At 36.1% G+C, this 21,930-nt stretch overlaps 1 protein-coding gene across 2 annotated transcripts in view; it reads left to right on the top strand.

Annotated features, from left to right (window-relative positions):
- Positions 1–21,930, top strand: part of GABRA3 (gamma-aminobutyric acid type A receptor subunit alpha3) — a 606,794-nt gene that overhangs the window by 393,070 nt on the left and 191,794 nt on the right. The gene's annotated exons all lie outside the window — the stretch shown is intronic.

Here is a 21,930-nt window from a genome sequence, read left to right as displayed (position 1 = left end):
GGTTTTTTTTGTTCTTCTTTCTCTAATTGCTTTGGGTGTAAGGTTAGGTTGTTTATTTGAGATGTTTCTTGTTTCTTGAGGTAGGATTGTATTGCTATAAACTTCCCTGTTAGAACTATTTTGGCTGCATTCCTCGGTTTTGGGTCTTCGTGTATTCATTGCCATTTGTTTCTAGGTATTTTTTGATTTCCTCTTTGATTTCTTTGGTGATCTCTTGGTTATTTAGTAACGTATTGTTTAGCCTCCATGTGTTTGTGTTTTTTACATTTTGTTTCCTGTAATTTATATGTAGTCTCATAGCACTGTGGTCAGAAAAGATACTTGGTACGATTTCAATTTTCTTAAATTTACTGAGGCTTGATTTGTGATGCAAGATATGATCTATCCTGGAGAATGTTCCATGAGCCCTTGAGAAGAAAGTGTATTCTGTTGTTTTTGGATGGAATGTCCTATAAATATCAATTAAGTCCATCTGGTGTAATGTGTCATTTAAAGCTTGTGTTTCCTTATTTGTTTTCATTTTGGATAATCTGTCCATTGGTGAAAGTGGGGTGTTAAAGTCCCCTACTATGATTGTGTTACTGTCGATTTCCCCTTTTACGGCTGTTAGTATTTGCCTTATGTATTGAGGTGCTCCTATGTTGGGTGCATAAATATTTACAATTGTTATATCTTCTTCTTGGGTTGATCCCTTGATCATTATGTACTGTCCTTCTTTGTCTTGTAATAGTCTTTATTTTAAAGTCTGTTTTGTCTGATATGAGAATTGCTATTCCAGCTTTCTTTTGATTTCCATTTGCATGGAATATCATTTTCCGTCCCCTCACTTTCATTCTGTATGTGTCCCTAGGTCTGAAGTGGGTCTCTTGTAGACAGCATATATATGGGTCTTGTTTTTGTATCCATTCTGCCAGTCTATGCCTTTTGGTTGGAGCATTTAATCCATTTACATTTAAGGTAATTGTCAATGTGTATGTTCTTATTATCATTTTCTTTATTGTTTTGGGTTTGTTATTGTAGGTCTTTTCCTTCTCTTGTGTTTCCTGCCTAGAGAAGTTCGTTTAGCATTTGTTTTAAAGCTGGTTTGGTGGTGCTGAATTCTCTTAGCTTTTGCTTGTCTGTAAAGCTTTTGATTTCTCCATCAAATCTGAATGAGATCCTTGCTGGGTAGAGTAATCTTGGTTGTAGGTTTTTCCCCTTCATCACTTTAAATATGTCCTGCCACTCCCTTTTGGCTTGCAGAGTTTTGCTGAAAGATCAGCTGTTAACATTATGGGGATTCCCTTGTATGTTATTTGTTGTTTTTCACTTGCTGCTTTTAATTTTTTTTTGTATTTAATTTTTGATAGTTTGATTAATATGTGTCTTGGCGTGTTTCTCCTTGGATTTATCCTGTATGGGACTCTCTGTACTTCCTGGACTTGATTAACTATTTCCTTTCCCATATTAGGGAATTTTTCAACTATAATCTCTTCAAATATTTTCTCAGTCCCTTTCTTTTTCTCTTCTTCTTCTGGGACCCCTATAATTCGAATGTTGGTGCGTTTAATGTTGTCCCAGAGGTCTCGGAGACTGTCCTCAGTTCTTTTCATTCTTTTTTCTTTATTCTGCTCTGCAGTAGTTATTTCCACTATTTTATCTTCCAGGTCACTTATCCGTTCTTCTGCCTCAGTTATTCTGCTGTTGATCCCTTCTAGAGAATTTTTAATTTCATTTATTTTGTTGTTCATCATTGTTTGTTTGCTCTTTAGTTCTTTTAGGTCTTGTTAAACGTTTCTTGTATTTTGTCCCTTCTATTTCCACGATTTTGGATCATCTTTACTATCATTAGTCTGAATTCTTTTTCAGGTAGATTGCCTATTTCCTCTTCATTTGTTTGGTCTGGTGGGTTTTTACCTTTCTCTGTCTTTTCATTTTGCTTAACTTACTGTGTTTGTGGTCTCCTTTTCTCAGGCTGCTGATTCAAAGATCCCATTGTTTTTGGTGTCTGCCCCCAGTGGGTAAGGTTGTTTCAGTTGGTTGTGTAGGCTTCCTGGTGGAGGGAACTGGTGCCTGTTTTCTGGTGGATAAAGCTGGATCTTGTCTTTCTTGTGGGCAGCACCACATCCAGTGGTGTGTTTTGTTGTGTCTATGAACTTATTATGATTTTAGGCAGCCTCTCTGCTAATGGGTGAGGTTGTGTTCCTGTCTCGCTATTTGTTTGGCATAGGGCAGGGTGTCCAGCACTGTAGCTGGTTTGTCGTTGAGGGGAGCTGGATCTTAGCATTGAGACGCTCTGGGAGAGTGTGTATCTTTCAGTGTGTTTGTGTCATATTCAATCTCTGGGAGAGCTCTTGCCGATTGATATTACATGGGGTTGGAAGGTCTCTGGTGGTCCAGTGTCCTGAACTCGGCTCTCCCATCTCAGAGGGTCAGGCCTGACACCCGCCTGGAGCACTAAGACCCCAGGTACGTGGGGAGTTTCTTTTTTGCCTTTGGGAAATTTGAAGTCTTCTGCCTGCATCCGGTAGGTGTTCTGTAGGAGTTGTTCCACATATAGATGTATTTTTGATGTACTTGTGGGGAGAAAGGTGATCACGTCTTACTCCTCCACCATCTTGGAGGTCCTCTCATTACAGAGTATTGAGAAGAGTTCCCTGTGCTATAAGTAGGTCCTCATTAGTTACCTATTTTATATATTGTAGTGTGTATCTGTCAATCCCAGTCTCCCAAATTATCCCTCCCCTCACCACTTTCCCCCCGGTAACCATATGTTTGTTTTCTACATCTGTGACTGTATTTCTCTTTTGTAAATATGTTCATTTGTACCATGTTTTAGATTCGTTGTTTTAGCAACGAATAAGCAATATCATATTATATCTGTCTTTCTCTGTCTGACTTATTTCACTCACTATGACAATCTCTATGTCCATCCATGTTGTTGCAAATGGCATTATTTCGTTCTTTTTTATGGCTGAGTAATATTCCATTATGTGTATGTGGTGTGTGTGTGTGTGTGTGTGTGTATATATATATATATATATATATATATATATATATATATATATATATATATATATATATCTATCTCACATCTTCTTTATCCATTCCTCCATTGATGGACATTTAGGTTGCTTCCATGTCCTGGCTATTGTAAATAGTGCTGCAGTGAGCATTGGGGTACGTGTATGTTTTTGAATTTTGGTTTTCTCCAGATATATGCCCAGGAATGGGGTTGCATGCCCATATGGTAGGTCTATTTTTAGTTTTTTAAGGAACCTCCATACTCTTCTCCTTAGTGGCTGTACCAGTTTACATTCCCACCAACAGTGTAGGAGGGTTCCCTTTTCTCCACACCCTTTCCAGCATTTATTGTTTGTAGACTTTTTGATGATGGCCATTCTGACTGGTGTGAGGTGATACCTCATTGTAGTTTCGATTTGCATTTCTCTAATAATTAGTGATGTTGAGCATCTTATCATGTGCTTGTTGGCCATCTGTATGTCTTTTTTAGAGAAATGTGCATTTAGATCTTCCACCCATATTTTGCTTGGGTTGTTTGTTTTTTTCATGCATTTTACTGATGATTAGTGATGTTGGGCATCTTTCCATGTGCCTGCTGGCCATCCACATGTTCTCTTCAGAAAAATGTCTATTCAGATCTTCTGCCCATTTTTTAATTGGGTTGTCTGTTTTGTTTTTTTTAATGTTGAGTTGTATGAGCTGTTTGTATACTTAGGATATTAACCCTTTTTTGGTCATATCATTTGCAAGTATTTTCTCCCATTCAGTAGATTGTCATTTTGTTTCATTGATGGCTTCCTTTGCTGTGCAAAAACTTTTAATTTTAACTAGGTCCATTTGTTTATATTTGATTTTATTTCCGTTGCTTTAGGATATAGATCCAAAAAATTGCTACAATTTATTTCAAAGATGTTCTGCCTATGTTTTCCTATAGGAGTTTTATGTTTTCTGGTCTTACATTTAGGTCTTTCATCCATTTTGAGTTTATATTTGTACATGGTTTTAGAGAATGTTCTAATTTCATTGTTTTACTTGTAGCTGTCCAGTTTTCCCAGCACCATTATTGAAGAGACTGTCTTTTCTCCATTTTTTCTTCTTGCCTCCTTTGTGGTAGATTAATTGACCATAAATGTGTGGGTTAATTTCTGGGCTCTGTATCCTGTTCCATTTATCAATGTGTCTCTCTTTGTGCCAGTACCACACAGTTTTGATTATTGCAGCTTTGTAGTAAAGTCTGAAGTCAGGGAGCATGATTCTTCCAGCTCTATTCTTCTTTCTTAAGACTATTTTGTCTATTGAGGGCCTTTTGTGTTTCCATACAATTTTTAAAATTATTTATACTAGTTCTGTGAAAAATACCATTGGTATCTTGATAGGGATTGCATTGAATCTGTAGATTGCCTTGGGTAGTGTGGTCATTTTAATAATCCTGAATCTTTCAATCCAGGAACATGGTATATCTTTCAATGTGTTTGTGTCATATTCAATTTATTTCATCAGTGTCTTATAGCTTTTTGAATACAGGTCTTTTACCTCCTAAGGTAGCTTTATTCCTAGGTATTCTTTTTAATGCAGTGGTGAATGGGAGTGTTTCTTTAATTTGTCTTTCTGATAGTTTGTTGTTAGTGTATACAAAGGCAGCAGATTTATGTATATTAATTTTGTATCCTTTAACTTTACCTAATTCATTTAACTACATTCATTCTAGTAGTTTTCTGGTGGTGTCTTTAGGATTTTCTATGTATAGTATCATGTCATCTTCAAACAGTGGCAGTTTTACCTCTTTTTTTCCAATTTGGGTTCCTTTTATTTCTTTTTCTTTTCTGATTGCTGTGGCTAAGACTTCCATTACTATGTTGAATAAAAGTGGCGAGAGTGGACATCCTTGTATTGTTCCTGATCTTAGAGGAAATGCTTTCAGCTTTTCACCATTGAGTATGATGTCAGCTTTGGGTTTGTCATATGTGGCCTTTATTATGTTGAGGGGTGTTGCTTCTATACCCATTTGTTGAGAGTTTATTGTTTAGCCTCCAAGTGTTTGTGTTTTTTGCATTTTTTCCCCTAGTATTTGATATCTAGTCTCAGTGTTGTGGTTGGAAAAGATGCTTGATATGATTTCAGTTTTCTTAAATTTACTGAGGCTTGTTTTGTGGCCTTGTGTGTGATCTATCCTAGGGAATGTTCCATGTTCACTTGGAAAGAATGTGTATTCTGCTGCATTTGGATGGAATGTTCTACATATGTCAATTAAGTCCATCTATTCAAATATGTCATTTAAGACCAGCGTTTCCATCTTGATTTTTCTGTCTGGATGATGTGTCCATTGATGTAAGTGGGATGTTAAGGTCCCGTACTATTATTGTGTTACTGTATATTTCTTCCTTTATGTCTGTTAATATTTGCTTTATATATTTAGATGCACCTATGTTGGGTACATATGTATTTACAATTGTTATATCTTCTTGGATTGATCCCTTGATCATTATGTAGTGTTTTTCTTTGTATCTTGTAACAGTCTTTATTTTAAAGTCTATTTTGTCTGATATAAGTATTGCTACCCCAGCTTTCTTTTGATTTCCATTTTCATGAAATACATTTTTCTATCCCCTCACGTTCAGTCTATGTGTGTCTTTAGATCTAAAGTGAGTCTCTTGTAGGCAGCATATATATGGGTCATGTTTTTGTATTCATTCAGCCACTTTATATCTTTTGATTGGAGTATTTAGTCCATTTACATTTAAGGTAGTTATTGATACATGTGTTCTTTCCATTTTGTTAATTGTTTTGGATTTGGTTTTCTAGGTCTTTCTTTTCTTTTCTTTTCTTTTCTTTTCTTTTCTTTTCTTTTCTTTCTTTCTTTCTTTCTTTCTTTCTTTCTTTCTTTCTTTCTTTCTTTCCTTCCTTCCTTCCTTCCTTCCTTCCTTCTTTCTTTTCTTCTTTTCTTCTCTTCTCTTGTGATTTGATTACTATCTTTAGTGCTATGTTTGGATTCCTTTTTCTTCTTTGTGGGTATATCTATTATAGAGTTTTGGTTTATGGTTACCATGAGGTTTTTATATAGCAATCTCTAAGTATACATGATTGTTTTAAGTTGCTGATCTCTTAATTTCTAATGCATTTTAACAACACTTCTTTTGTAGTCTCCTCCCCACATGATTACTGTTTTTGATATCATATTTTACATCTAATTGTTTTGTGAATCCCGTTACTGCTTACTGTGGATATAGATGATTTTACTCCTTTTTTCTTTTAACCTGCTTACTAGATTTGTGTGTAGATGATTTCCTACTTTTATTGATGTTTGACTTTACTGATGGACTTTTTCATTTCATAATTTTCATGTTTCTAGTTGTGGCCTTTTCTTTTTTGCTTAGAGAATTTCCTTTAACACAGCTTATAAAGCTGGTTTGGTGATTCAGAACTCTTTTAGCTTTTGCTTGTCTGTAAAACTTTTGATCTCTCCATCCAGTCTGAACAAGAGTCTTGCTGGGTAGAGTATTCTAGGTTGTAGGTTTTTCCTTTTCATTACTTTAAATATAGCAAGCTACTCCCTTCTGGCCTACAGAGTTTCTGCTGAAAAATCAGCTGATAACCTTATAGGAGATCCCTTGTATGTTATTTGTTGCTTTTCACTTGCTGCTTTTAATATTCTCTGTTTATCTTTTATTTTTGTCATTTTAATTACAGTGTGTCATGGTGTGTTCCTCTTTGGGTTTATCCTGTATGGGACTTTCTATGCTTCCTGGACTTGGGTGACTATTTCCCAGTTTAGGGAAATTTTCAGCTATTTTATCTTCAAACATGTTCTCAGCCCCTTTCTCTCTCTCTTCTCCTTCTGAGACCCCTATAATATGAATCTTTGTATGTGTGATGTTGTCCCAGAGGACTCTTAAACGGTCCTCATTTCTTTTCATTCTTTTTTTCTTTTTTCTGTTCAGCATCAGTGATTTCCACTATACTGTCTTCCAGCTTGCTGATCCATTCCTCTGTATAATTTAGGCTACTGTTGATTCCTTCTAGTGTATTTTTCATTTCAGTAATTGTATTCTTCATCTCTGTTTGGTTGTTCTTTATATTTTTAAACTCTTGTTAAAAAACTTCTAACTTCTCTGTGCATCCATTTCTCTCCCAAGTTACTTGATCATTTTTACAGTCACTACCCTGAACTCTTTCTCAAGTAGATTGCCTATCTCCACTTCACTTAGTTCTTCTTCTGGGGTTTTATCTTTTTCCTTCACCTGGAACATGTTCCTCTGCTGCCTCATTTTGCCTAAATTGCTGTTTGTATTCTTATGTATCTGGTAGGTTAGTTACATTTTCCCCCCTTGGAGAAGTTACCTTGTGTAGGAGACATCCTGTGTGTTCCAGCTGTGCATTCACCTCTCGTCATCCAACCTATATGCTCTAGGGGTTCCCCCTATGAGGGCTCCATGGGTCCTTCTGTTGTGGCAGACTGACTATGTGGGCAGTCTTATAGGCCTGATTGTTACCTCGCCTGGTTTATTGCCAGGCACTGCTTTGTGGAGGCTGCCAGCTACTTGTTTGTAGGACTGGGTCACGAGGCAGCTGGGCAGCTGACTTCAGAACCCCAGGGGGCCCCAGGGTTAGTGCTGGCTCACTTCTTGGTGGAGTCAGAGTCCAAAAGATTCCAGGGCTGTTGCCTGTCCACTCGTGGGGTTAGTGCTGGACTACTACCAGACAGAACTGGTTCCTAGAATCTGGATGCAGGGTCCAGGGATCTCAAAGTTGGTGTCAGACTATTGGTGGGGGGGCTGATTCCTGACATAGTTGGATTTGGGTTCCGCAGTGTTCCAAAACTTGTGTTGGCCTGCTAGTGAGCACTGGGACTGGTGCTTGCTCACTGGTGGGTGGAGCTGGGTCCTGAACCCTCTGGCGGGCAGGGCTGAGTCCAGAGAAGGCTGTGATCTCAGGAGGTATTTAGGCAGCCTGTCTGCTTATGAGTGGGGCTGTGTCCCCACCCAGTTGCCTGAGGCATCCCAGCATTGGTGCCTACAGGCTGTTGGGGGGGCGAAGTTGTGGTACTAATGAACTAGGGGAAGAATTCCACAATGGTGCCCACCAGCACCAGCATCAATTCAGTAGAAGGAGTTCTGAAGAAGCTGCTGCCAGTGTCTTTGTCCCCAGAGTGAGCTGCAGCTTCCCCTTACCTCTCCAGGAGACTCTCCAAGACCAGCAGGTAGGTCTGGTCTAGGTTCCTATCAAATTACAGCTTTTCTCTAATTTCTCTTTTCTCCCAGAGTGTGTGTTTCTGTGTGCAACCTTTAAGACTAAAGTCTCTATTTCCCCCAATACTTTGGGGCTCCTGAGATTAAGCCCCACTGGCCTTCAAAGCCAAATGTTCTGGGAGCTCATCTTCGCAGTGCAAGACCCCTGGCCTGGAGAGCCTGATGTGGGGCTCAGAGCTCTTACTCCTGTGGGAGAACCTCAGTTTGTGAGTCACCCACCTGGAGGTATGGGACTTGACTATGTCGTGAATTCACCCCTCCTACCTGTCTCATTGTGGTTCTTTCTTTATGTGTTTAGTTGTAGAAGATCTTTTCTGGTAGGTTCTGGTCTTTTCATCAGTGGTTGTCCTGAAAATAGTTGTGGTTTTGGTGTGCTTGTGAGAGGAGGTGAGCTCAAGGTCTTTCTACTCCACCATCTTGGCTGATTCTACACTACATTTTCTTAATCCATTCATCTGTCAATGGACACTTAGATTGTTTCCATGTCTTGGCTATTGTAAATAATGCTTCAGTGAACATGGAGGTACATGTCTTTTTGAGTTAGTGTTTTTGTTTTCTTCTGATAAATACCCAGAAGTAAAATTACTGGATCATATGGTAGTTCTATGTTTAATTTTTTAGGGAACCTCCAAATTGTTTTCCAAAGTGGCTGTACCAATTTACATTCCCACCAAGAGTGCGCAAGGATTCTCTTTTGTCCAGATCCTCATCAATACTTTTTATTTCTTGTCTTTTTGATAATAGCTATTCTAAGAGGCATAAAGTGATATCTCCTTGTGGTTTTTATTTGCATTTCCTTGATGATTAGTGATGTTGAGCATCCCTTCATGTACCTGTTGGTCTTCTGTATGTCTTTGGGAAAATGTCTATTCAGATTCTCTGCCCATTTAAAAATCAGGTTGGTTGTATTTTTGCTATTGAGTTATATGAGTTCTTTATATATTTTGGATATTTATACCTTATTTGACATATAATTTGAAAATATTTTCTCCCATTCAGTAAGTTGTCTTTGCTTTTGTTGATATGCAGTAGCTACTTAGTTGGATGTATGTAATCCCTCTTGTTTATTTTAACTTTTGTTGCCTTTTTGTTGCCTTTGCTTTTGGTGTCAAATATGAAAAACCATTGCTGAGAAAGATGTCAGGGATTTACTGCCTATGTTGTCTCCTAAGAATTTCATTGTTTTGTGTCTTACCTTCAAGTCTAATCCATTTTTAGTTAATTATTGTGGATGGTGTAGCTAATGGTCCAGTTTCATTCTTTTTGCATGTAGCTGCCCAATTTTCCCATCACCATTTATTGAAGAGACTGTCGTTTCCCCCCTTATATATTCTTGGCTCCTTTGTCATAAATTAATTGACCATATATGCATAGGTTTATTTCTGGGGTCTCTATTCCATTCCATTGATCTATGTGTCTTTTTTTATGCCAGTACCATAATGTTTTGATTACTGTAGCATTGTAACATAGTTTGAAATCAGGAAGCATGATACCTGCAGATTTATTCTTTCTCAAGGTTCCTTTGGCTACTTGGGGTCTTTTTTGGTCCCATGTAAATTTTAGGATTTTTTGTTCTATTTCTGTGGAAAATGCCATTGGAATTTTGATAGAGATTACATTAAATCTGTAGATTACTTTGGGTAGTATGGACATTTAAACAATATTAATTATTCTAATCCATGAGCATGGATTATCTTTCCATTTATTTGTGTCTTCTTTACATTCTTTCATCAATGTCTTGTAGTTTTCAGTGTGTAGGTCTTTCAGCCCCTTAGTTAAATTTATTCCTGGGTATTTTATTCTTTTTAAAATAATTTTTATTGGAGTATAGTTGATTTACAATGTTGTGTTAGTTTCAGGTGTACAGCAAAGTGAATCAGTTATACATATATTCACTCTTTTTTAGATTCTTTTCCCACACAGGCCATTACAGAGTACTGAGTAGAGTTCCCTGTGCTATACAGTAGGTCCTTATTAGTTATCTATTTTATGTATAGTAGTGTGTATATGTCAATCCCAATCTCCCAATTTATCCCTCCCCCCTCCTTACCCTTTGGTAACCTTAAGTTTGTTTTCTTCATCTGTAGCTCTATTTCTGTTTTGTAGATAAGTTCATTTGTACCCTTTTGTTTAGATTCCACATATAAGTGATATCATATGATATTTGTCTTTCTCTCTCTGACTTACTTCACTCAGTATGACAATCTCTATGTCCATCCATGTTGCTGCACATGACATTATTTCATTCTTTTTAATGGCTGAGTAATATTCCCTTGTATATATGTACCATATCTTCTTTATCCATTCCTCTGTTGATGGACATTTAGGCTGCTTCCATGTCCTGGCTATTGTAAATAGTGCTACAATGAATATTGGGGTGTGTGTATCTTTTTGAATTATGGTTTCCTCCGTATATATGCTCAGGAGTGGGATTGCTGGATCATATGGTAACTCTATTTTTAGTTTTTAAGGAACTTCCATACTGTTCTCCATAGTGGCTATACCAATTTACATTCGCACCAACAGTGTAGGAGGGTTCCCTTTTCTCCGCACCCCCTCCTTAGCTACATTTATCCCTGGGTATTTTATTCCTTTTGATGAAATTGTAAATGGTATTGTTTTCTTAATTTCTCTTTCTGATAGTTCATTATTAACTATAGAAACACAACAGATTTCTGTATATTGATTTTTTATCTTGCAACTTTACTGAATTTATTTATTAGCTCTAAAATTTTTGGTGGAGTCTTTAATGTTTTTTATATACAATATTATGTCATCTGCAAATAATGACATTTTTACTTTTTCCTTTCCAATTTTGATGCTTTAAAAGTTTTTCCTTGCCTAATTGCTCTAGCTAAGACTTCCAATATTATGTTGAATATAAGTGGTGATAGTGGGCATCCTTGTCTTTTTCCTGATCTTAGAGGAAAACCTTTTGGTTTTACCATTGAGTATGATGTTATCTGTGGGCTTGTCATATGTGGTCTTTATTATGTTGAAGTATGTTCCTCATTGGACCTTTAATACAACCAACTTTTGACTTTGCTGGACCTCATTATTATAGATTTTTTATTTTATTGCATTCTGATTTTATATTTATTTTTTTCTTCTTTCTACTTTTAATTTGCTTTTATTTTACTATTTCAGAAGGAAAATCAGATTATAGATTTAGATCCTTTTTTTTCTTTTCAAATGTATGCATATAAGGCTATAAATTTTCGATGGTAATAACTCTGTTATATCCTAGTTGTTTTCTTTGACGTATTTTTATTTTCATGCAGTGCAAAATAATTTCTAACTTAATTTGAGTTTTTTTCTTTGATCCATGTGTTATTTAGAAGTGAACTGCTTAATTTCCAAATTGTGGTGTTTTATAGTTATCTTCTTTATTAATGATGTCTAAATTAAGCTGTTGTCAGAGGTCAAATAATATATTCTGATTTCAATCCTTTGATATGAATTTAGGTTTGCTTCATAGCCCATTTGACCTAAATATATATATTTAGGTTAAGTAATTTAGGTTAAGTTTGTTAATCATTTCACTGAAATCTTACATATATCTTTATTGAATTCTGATAGGCTAAAATATCAGTTATAGTTATTATATCCTAAAATTCAGTCATTACATTTTTTTTGAGTTCTAGAATATCTGTTCATTTTATAGATTCCTGTATTGTGTGAAATTTTCCATTGTATCTATTTTCTTAAGTTAATCATTATCTTATAGTCTGTACTGGCATTTCCAGTATGAGGATTGCATCTGGGACTTTTTTTTAGTAATACTTTCTTTGCAAGTTTTAGCTCGTCTCATTCGTGATAATTTTTTATTTGCATGCTGGGAATTTTAAGTGAAAATGGAAAATGGCTTGGTTTATGCTATCTTTTAAAAAACTTTTTATTTTAAATAATAATAAATCATGGGAAGATGCAAAAATAGTATATAGAGCCTTCTGAAACATTTAGACAGCTTCTACCAGTGGGAGTTCTAATATGATTACAGCATAATATTAGCTAGACTACAGGCCTCATTAGCATTATTGTACTGCAATCATATAAGCATATTTTGCATGTACTCATGTGTGTATGTATTTGTGTAGTTCTATGCAGTTTAATCCCATGTGTAAATTTGTGTAACCACCACCACAATCAAGATACAGAACTGGAGTCCCTCCCACCAGGAGACTTACACAAGCCTCTTAGATAGCCTCATCCACCGGAGGGCAGACAGCAGAAGCACGAAGAACTACAATCCTGCAGCCTGTGGAACAAAAACCACATTCACAGAACGATAGACAAGATGAAAAGGCAGAGGGCTATGTACCAGATGAAGGAACAAGATAAAGCCCCAGAAAAACAACTAAATGAAGTGGAGATAGGCAACCTTCCAGAAAAAGAATTCAGAATAATGATAGTGAAGATGATCCAGGACCTCAGAAAAAGAATGGAGGCAAAGATCGAGAAGACGCAAGAAATGTTTAACAAAAACCTAAAAGAATTAAAGAACAAACAAACAGAGATGAATAATACAATAACTGAAATGAAAACTACACTAGAAGGAATCAATAGCAGAATAACTGAGGCAGAAGAATGGATAAGGACCTGGAAGACAGAATGGTGGAATTCACTGCTGTGGAACAGAATAAAGACAAAAGAATGAAAAGAAACGAAAACTGCCTAGGAGACCTCTGGGACAACATTAAACGCAACAACATTCACATTATAGGGGTCCCAGAAGGAGAAGAGAGAGAGAAAGGACCCGAGAAAATATTTGAAGAGATTATAGTCGAAAACTTCCCTAACATGGGAAAGGAAATAGCCACCCAAGTCCAGGAAGTGCAGAGAGTCCCATACAGGATAAACCCAAGGAGAAACACGCCGAGACACATAGTAAGCAAATTGGCAGAAATTAAAGACAAAGAAAAATTATTGAAAGCATCAAGGGAAAAACGAAAAATAACATACAAAGGAACTCCCATAAGGTTAACAGCTGATTTCTCAGCAGAAACTCTACAAGCCAGAAGGCAGTGGCATGATATACTTAAAGTGATGAAAGGGAACAATTTACAACCAAGATTACTCTACCCAGCAAGGATCTCATTCAGATTTGATGGAGGAATCAAAAGCTTTACAGACAAGCAAAAGCTAAGAGAATTCAGCACCACCAAAGCAGCTCTACAACAAATGCTAAAGGATCTTCTCTAAGTGGGAAACACAAGAAAAGAAAAGGACCTACAAAAACAAACCCAAAACAATTAAGAAAATGGTCATAGGAACATACATACCGATAATTACCTTAAACGTGAATGGATTAAATGCTCCAACCAAAAGACACAGGCTTGCTGAATGGATACAAAAACAAGACCCATATATATGCTGTCTACAAGAGACCCACTTCAGACCTAGAGACACATACAGACTGAAAGTGAGGGGATGGAAAAAGATATTCCATGCAAATGGAAATCAAAAGAAAGCTGGAGTAGCAATTCTCATATCAGATAAAATAGACTTTGAAATAAAGAATGTTACAAGAGACAAGGAAGGACACTATATAATGATCAAGGGATGAATCCAAGAAGAAGATATAACAATTATAAATATATATGCACCCAACATAGGAGCACCTCAATACATAAGGCAACTGCTAACAGCTATGAAAGAGGAAATTGACAGTAACACAATAATAGTGGGGGACTTCAACACCTCACACCAATGGACAGATCATCCAAAATGAAAATAAATAAGGAAAGAGAAGCTTTAAATGACACAATAGACCAGATAGACTTAATTGATATTTATAGGACATTCCATCCAAAAACAGCAGATTACACTTTCTTCTCAAGTGTGCACGGAACATTCTCCAGGATAGATCACATCTTGGGTCACAAATCAAGCCTCAGTAGATTTAAGAAAATTGAAATCATATCAAGCATCTTTTCTGACCACAGCGTTATGAGATTAGAAATAAATTACAGGGAAAAAAACGTAAAAAACACAAACACATGGAGGCTAAGTAATACGTTACTAAACAACCAAGAGATCACTGAAGAAATCAAAGAGGAAATCAAAAAATACCTAGAGACAAATGACAATGAAAACACAACGATCCAAAACCTATGGGATGCAGCAAAAGCAGTTCGAAGAGGGAAGTTTATAGCTATACAACCCTACCTCAAGAAACAAGAAAAATCTCAAGTAAACAATCTAACGTTACACCTAAAGGAACTAGAGAAAGAAGAACAAACAAAAATCAAAGTTAGCAGAAGGAAAGAAATCATAAAGATTAGAGCAGAAATAAATGAAATAGAAACAAAGAAAACAATAGCAAAGATCAATAAAACTAAAAGCTGGTTCTTTGAGAAGATAAACAAAATTGATAAACCATTAGCCAGACTCATCAAGAAAAAGAGGGCGAGGACTCAAATCAATAAAATTAGAAATGATAAAGGAGAAGTTACAACAGACACCGCAGAAATACAAAACATCCTACGAGACTACTACAAGCAACTCTATGCCAATAAAATGGACAACCTGGAAGAAATGGACAAATTCTTAGAAATGCACAACCTTCCAAGACTGAACCAGGAAGAAACAGAAAATATGAACAGACCAATCACAAGTAATGAAATTGAAACTGTGATTAAAAATCTTCCAACAAACAAAAGTCCAGGACCAGATGACTTCACAGGTGAATTCTATCAAACATTTAGAGAACAGCTAACACCCATCCTTCTGAAACTCTTCCAAAAAATTGCAGAGCAAGGAACACTCCCAAACTCATTCTATGAGGCCACCATCACCCTGATAACAAAACCAGGCAAAGATACTACAAAAAAAGAAAATTACAGACCAATATCACTGATGAATATAGACGCAAAAATTCTCAACAAAATACTAGCATACAGAATCCAACAACACAGTGAAAGGGTCATACACCATGATCAAGTGGGATTTATCCCAGGGATTCAAGGATTCTTCAATATATGCAATCAATCAATGTGATACACAATATTAACAAATTGAAGAATAAAAACCATATGATCATCTCAATAGACACAGAAAAAGCTTTTGACAAAATTCAGCACCAATTTATGATAAAAACTCTCCAGAAAGTGGGCATAGAGGGAACCTACCTCAACATAATAAAGGCCATATACGACAAACCCACAGCAACCATCATTCTCAATGGTGAAAAACTGAAAGTGTTTCCTCTAAGATCGGGAACAAGACAAGGATGTCCACTCTCAGCACTATTATTCAATATAGTTTTGGAAGTCCTAGCCACGGCAATCAGAGAAGAAAAAGAAATAAAAGGAATCCAAATTGGAAAAGAAGAAGTAAAACTGTCACTGTTTGCAGATGACATGATATTATACATAGAGAATCCTAAAAATGCCAGCAGAAAACTACTAGAGCTAATCAATGAATTTGGTAAAGTTGCAGGATACAAAATTAATGCACAGAAATCTCCTGCATTCCTATACACTAATGAAAAATCTAAAAGAGAAATTATGGAAGCACTCCCATTTACCATTGCAACAAAAAGAATAAAATACCTAGGAATAAGCCTACCTAGGGAGACAAAAGACCTGTATGCAGAAAACTATAAGACACTGATAAAAGAAATTAAAGATGATACCAACAGATGGAGAGATTTACCATTTTCTTGGATTGGAAGAATCAATATTGTGAAAATGACTGTACTACCCAAAGCAATCTACAGATCCAATGCAATCCCTATCTAATTACCAATGGCATTTTTTACGGAACTAGAACAAATCATCTTAAAAATTGTGTGGAGACACAAAGGACCCCGAATAGCCAAAGCAGTCTTGAGGGAAGAAAACGGAGCTGGAGGAATCAGACTCCCTGACTTCAGACTATACTACAAAGCTACAGTAATCAAGACAATATGGTACTGGCACAAAAATAGAAACATAGATCAATGGAACAAGATAGAAAGCCCAGAGGTAAACCCACACACCTGTGGTCAACTAATCTATGGCAAAGGAGGCAAGGATATACAATAGAGAAAAGAGAGTCTCTTCAATAAGTGGTGCTGGGAAAACTGGACAGCTACATGTAAAAGAATGAAATTAGAATACTCCGTAACACCATACACAAAAGTAAACTCAAAATGGATTCGAGACCTAAATGTAAGACAGGACAGTATAAAACTCTTAGAGGGAAACAGAAAGAACACTCTTTGACATAAATCACAGCAAGATCTTTTTTGATCCACCTCCTAGACTAATGGAAATAAAAACAAGAATCAACAAATGGGACCTAAGGAAACTTCAAAGCTTTTGCACAGCAAAGGAAACCATAAACAAGATGAAAAGACAACCCTCAGAATGGGAGAAAATATTTGCAAATGAATCAACGGGCAAAGGATTAATCTCCAAAATATATAAACAGCTCGTGCAGCTCAATATTAAAGAAACACACAACCCAATCCAAAAATGGGCAGAAGACCTAAATAGACGTTTCTCCAAAGAAGACATACAGATGGCCAAGAAGCACATGAAAAGCTGCTCAACATCACTAATTATTAGAGGAATGCAAATCAAATCTACAATGAGGTATCACCTCACACCAGTAAGAATGGGCATCATCAGAAAATCTACAAACAACAAATGCTGGAGAGGGTGTGGAGAAAAGGGAACCCTCTTGCACTGTTGGTGGGACTGTAAATTGATACAGCCACTATGGAGAACAGTACGGAGGTTCATTAAAAAACTAAAAATCGAATTATCATATGATCCAGCAATCCCAGTACTGGGCATATACCCAGAGAAAACCATAATTCAAAAAGGCACATGCACCGCAATGTTCATTGCAGCACTATTTACAATAGCCAGGTCATGGAAGCAACCTAAATGCCCATCGACAGATGAATGGATAAAGAAGTTGTGGTACATATCTACAATGGAATATTACTCAGCCAGAAAAAGGAACGAAACTGAGTCATTTGTTGAGACGTGGATGGACCTAGAGTCTGTCATACAGAGTGAAGTAAGTCAGAAAGAGAAAAACAAATATCGTTTATTAACTTATGTATGTGGAACCTAGAAAAATGGTGCAGATGAACTGGTTTGCAGGGCAGAAGTTGAGACACAGATGTAGAGAACAAACATATGGATACCAAGGGGGGAAAACCGCGGTGGCGTGGGGATGGTGGTTGCTGAATTGGGCGATTGGGATTGACATGTATACATTGATGTGTATAAAACTGTTGACTAATAAGAACCTGCAGTATAAAAAAACAAACAAACAAACAGAAACGAATACTAAACTTTCTTTGGGTTATTTGTATGGAAATATGTTAATATAAATGTTTCAGACATTACATGAAAAAAAAAGATACAGAACTGTTCAATCACTGCAAAGAAACTCCTTCATGTTACCTCTTTATTGTAGCACCCACTATTTTCCACCTGTCTCTTTCCCCAGAAACCATTAATCTGCTCTCCATCTCTATAGTTTTGTCAGTTTGAAAATATAAAAATGTGTTTGTATACCGTGTAACCTTTTGGGGATTGGCTTTTTAAAAATTAATGGACTTTATTTTGTAGAGAAGTTTAGGTTTACAGAAAAATTGAGCAGAAAGTACAGAGAGTTCCTGTGTACCCTTTCCCCCTCCCCCACCAATTTCCCCTATCATTAGCATCTTAGATTAGTGTGGTACATTTGTTACAACTGATGAACAAATATTGATACATTATTATTAACTAAAGTCCATAATTTTCATTTGGGTTCTCTCTTTGTGTTTTACAGTTCTATAAGTTTTGATAAATGTATAATGTCGTGTATCCACCATTATACTATCATGCAGAATAGTTTCACTGCCCTAAAAACCCTCTGCATTTCACCTATTCATCTCTCCCTCTCTCCTCCCTGAACCCCTGGCAACCATTGATCTTTTTAGTGATTATATCTTTGCCTTTTCAAGAATGTCATGCCATTGGAATCATACAGTATGTAACCTTTTCAGACTGGCTTATTTTACTTTGCAGTATGCATTTACGGTGCCTCCATGGCTTGACAGTTCATTTCTTTTCACTGAATAATGTTGCATTGTATTGATGTTCCATTATTTGTTTATCCACTCATCTGTTGATAGACATCTTCGTTGCTTTCAATTTTTAGCAATTATGAGTAAAGCTGCTATCAATATTCATGTGTGTGCTTTTGTGTCTACATAAATTTTCAACTCATTTGGGTAAATACCATGGAGCACAATTGTTGGATCACATAGTAAGACTATGTTTACCTTTGTAAATACCTGTCATACTGTCTTCCAAAGTGGCTGTACCGTTTTGCATTCCCACCAGAATGAGTGAGAGTTCCTGTTGCTCCACATCCTTTTTTCAGCATTTGGTGTTGTCAATAGTTTGATTTATAGCCATTCTAACAGATGGTAGTGGTATTTTATTATTGTTTTAATCTGCAACTTCCTAATGATATATGATCTTGAGAATCTTTTCATGTACTTTTTATTATCTATATGTTTTCTTTGCTGAAAGACTGACATTTTTACTAAACATGATACACTTGAGATCCACCCAAGTTGTTGCATGATCAATAGTTGGTTCCTTTTTATTGCTGAGTAGTATTCTGTAGTATGGATGTACCAGAATTTGTTTAGCAGTTCACCAGTTGAAAGACTTTTGTGTGGTCTCCAGTTTGGGGTTATTATGTATAAAGATGCTGTGAACATGAGAATATAGGTTTTCGTGTGTACATAAAATTTCGTTTATTTAAGATATGCGATTGATAGTTTTTATGGTACATGCATGTTTACTTTCTAAAGAAACTACCCAACAGTTTTCCATAGTGCTTAAACTATTTTGTGTTTCAACCAGAATTGATTTTTAATTTTGTTTTCCATACTTTTAGGTAGCATATAGCTTTATAGCTAGCATTGCAACTTTTTTTAGAATCACAAATGGATGTTGGATTTTGTGAAATTATTTTTCTGCATCAATTGATATGATCATATGCTTTTGCTTCTTTAGCATGTAGTTATGGTGGATTACATTGACTGATATTCAAATGAACCAACTTTGCATAACTGGAATAAATCTTATTCAATGTTCATGAATACTATCAGCCTGTAGTTTCCTTCCTTCCTTCCTTCCCTCCCTCCATCCCTCCCTCCCTCATTTGTTAGTTTGTTCGTACTGCCTTTGTCCTTTGTTTGGTTTTGTGATTAGGACAATACTGGTCTTATGAAATGAGTTTGTTACTTTCTCTCCTCTTCTAATTCTAGAAGAGAATTTGTCAAATTTGTGCCATATCTTCTTTAAGTATTTGGTAAATTCTCTGGTGAAACCATCTGGCTAGGATTTCTTTTTTCAAGGTTTCTTGATGAAAAATCAACCGATGATCTTATTGTGGATCACTTACGTGTGATGAATCACTTCTCTCTTGATGCTTTCAAGATCTTCTCTTTGTCTTTGTCTTTCAACAATTTGATTACAATGTGTCTTGGGGTGGATTGCTTTGAATTTAACCAACTTGGCATTTGTTGAGGTTCCTGGATGTATAGATTCATGTCTTTCTTTATATTTGAGAATATTTTGGCCATTATTTCTTCAAATGTTCTTTCTGCTCCTTGCTGTCTCTCTCCTCTTTATCTGGGACAACATTATGCAAATATCCCACAGGTCTCGTAGACTCACTTATTTATTTATTACCATTTTAAAGTGTACACCTCAGTGGCATTTAGTACATTCACATTGTTGTGCAACCATCACACTATCTAGGTCCAATATATTATGTCACCTCAGCAGGAAAGCCCATACCTAGTGCTTCCTATTCTCCCTTTTCCCAGGCTCCTAACATCCACTAATCTGCTTTCTGTGTCTATGGATTTACCTATTCCTGATATTTCATATCAATCAAATCATACAGAATGTGGTCTTTGTGTCTGTTTCCTTTCACTTAACATGATGTCGTTAAGGTTGGTACAGCATTTATCACTATTTCATTTCTACCTATGGCAATTTCTTTGTATGACAATGCCACATTTTATTTATCCATTCATCTGTTGATAGACATTTGGTTTGTTTTCATCTTTTGTCTATTGTGAATAGTGCTGCTGTGACCATTCATGTACAAGTTTTTACTTAAACCCTGATTTTGAAATCTTTTATTTGTATTCCCAAGAGTCTAATTGCTGAGTCTATACTAATTTTATGTTTACTGTTTTCTACAGCAGCTTAATCTTTTTGCATTCCCAACAATAATATATGAGGGTTCCAATTTCCCCACATCCTTACAAACAATTGTTATTTTATCTTTTTTTTTCTTTATAGACATCTTAGTGGGTGTGAGATATTATCTAATTTGGTTTTGATTTACATTTTCCTAATGACTGTTTTCATGTATTTGTTGGTCATTTGTATATCTTCTTTGGAGAAATGGCTATTCGGTTTCTTTGCCCATTTAAAAAAATTTGGTAGAAAGCAGGAAACTTTATGTGATCCGTTTTTAAACAGCTTTATTGAGATATAATTTGCGTACCATAAAATATACCCTTTGACCATGTTTTAATCAGGTTGCTTTTCTTTGTTATTGAGTTGTAAGAGTCCTTTTTATATTTTGCAGATACTAGATTCTTTTTTGTGTGTCAACATGTCCACTTCTATTTATTCTTTTTTTAAATTAGTTTTTATTGGAGTATGGTTGCTTTACAATGTTGTGTTATCCTCCACTGCACAACAAAATGAATCAGCCATACACGTACAGATATCCCCTCCCTTTTGGACTTCCTTACCATTTAGGTTACCACAGTGCGTTAGGTAGAGTACCCTGTGCTATAAAATATGTTCCTATCAGTCATCTATTTTATACATAGTATCAATAATGTATATGTGTCAATCCCAGTCTCCCAATTCCTCCCTCCCCATGCCTTTCCCCCTTGGTATCCATACATTTGTTCTCTATGTCTATGTCTCTATTTCTGCTTTGCAAATAAGATCACCTATACCATTTTTCTAGATTCCACATATATGCGTTATTATACAATATTTGCTTTTCTCTGACTTACTTCACTCTGTATGACACACTCCAGGTCCATCCATGTCTTTAGAAATGACCCAATTTCGTTCCTTTTTATGGCTGAGTAATATTCCATTGTATATATGTACCACATCTTCTTTATCCATTCCTCTGTTGATGGACATTTAGGTTGCTTCCATGTCCTGGCTATTGTAAATAGTGCTATGAACATTGGGGTGCATGTGTTTTTTGAATTATGGTTTTCTCTGGGTATATACCCAGTAGTGGGATTGTTGGGTCATATGGTAGTTTTATTTTTAGCTTTTTAAGGAACCTCCATACTGTTTTCCATAGTGGATGTATCAGTTTACATTCCCAACAACAGTGTATGAGGGTCCCCTTTTCTCCACACCCTCTCCAGCATTTATTGTTTGTAAATTTTTTGATGATGGCCATTCTGACCGGTGTGAGATGATATCTCATTGTAGTTTTGATTTGCCTTTCTCTAATGATTAATGATGTTGAGCATTCTTTCATGTGTTTGTTGGCAATCTGTATCTCTTCTTTGGAGAAATGTCTATTTAGGTCTTCCACCCATTTTTTGATTGGGTTGTTTGTTTTTTTTGATATTGAGCTATATGAGCTGCTTGTAAATTTTGGAGATTAATCCTTTGTCAGT

The sequence above is a fragment of the Balaenoptera borealis genome, assembly GCF_965194805.1.
Source record: "Balaenoptera borealis genome assembly, chromosome: X".
In the NCBI taxonomy this organism is placed as follows: domain Eukaryota; kingdom Metazoa; phylum Chordata; class Mammalia; order Artiodactyla; family Balaenopteridae; genus Balaenoptera; species Balaenoptera borealis.
The sequence above is the reverse complement of the archived record's forward strand: the minus strand, read 5'-3'. Positions and strand labels throughout refer to the sequence as shown.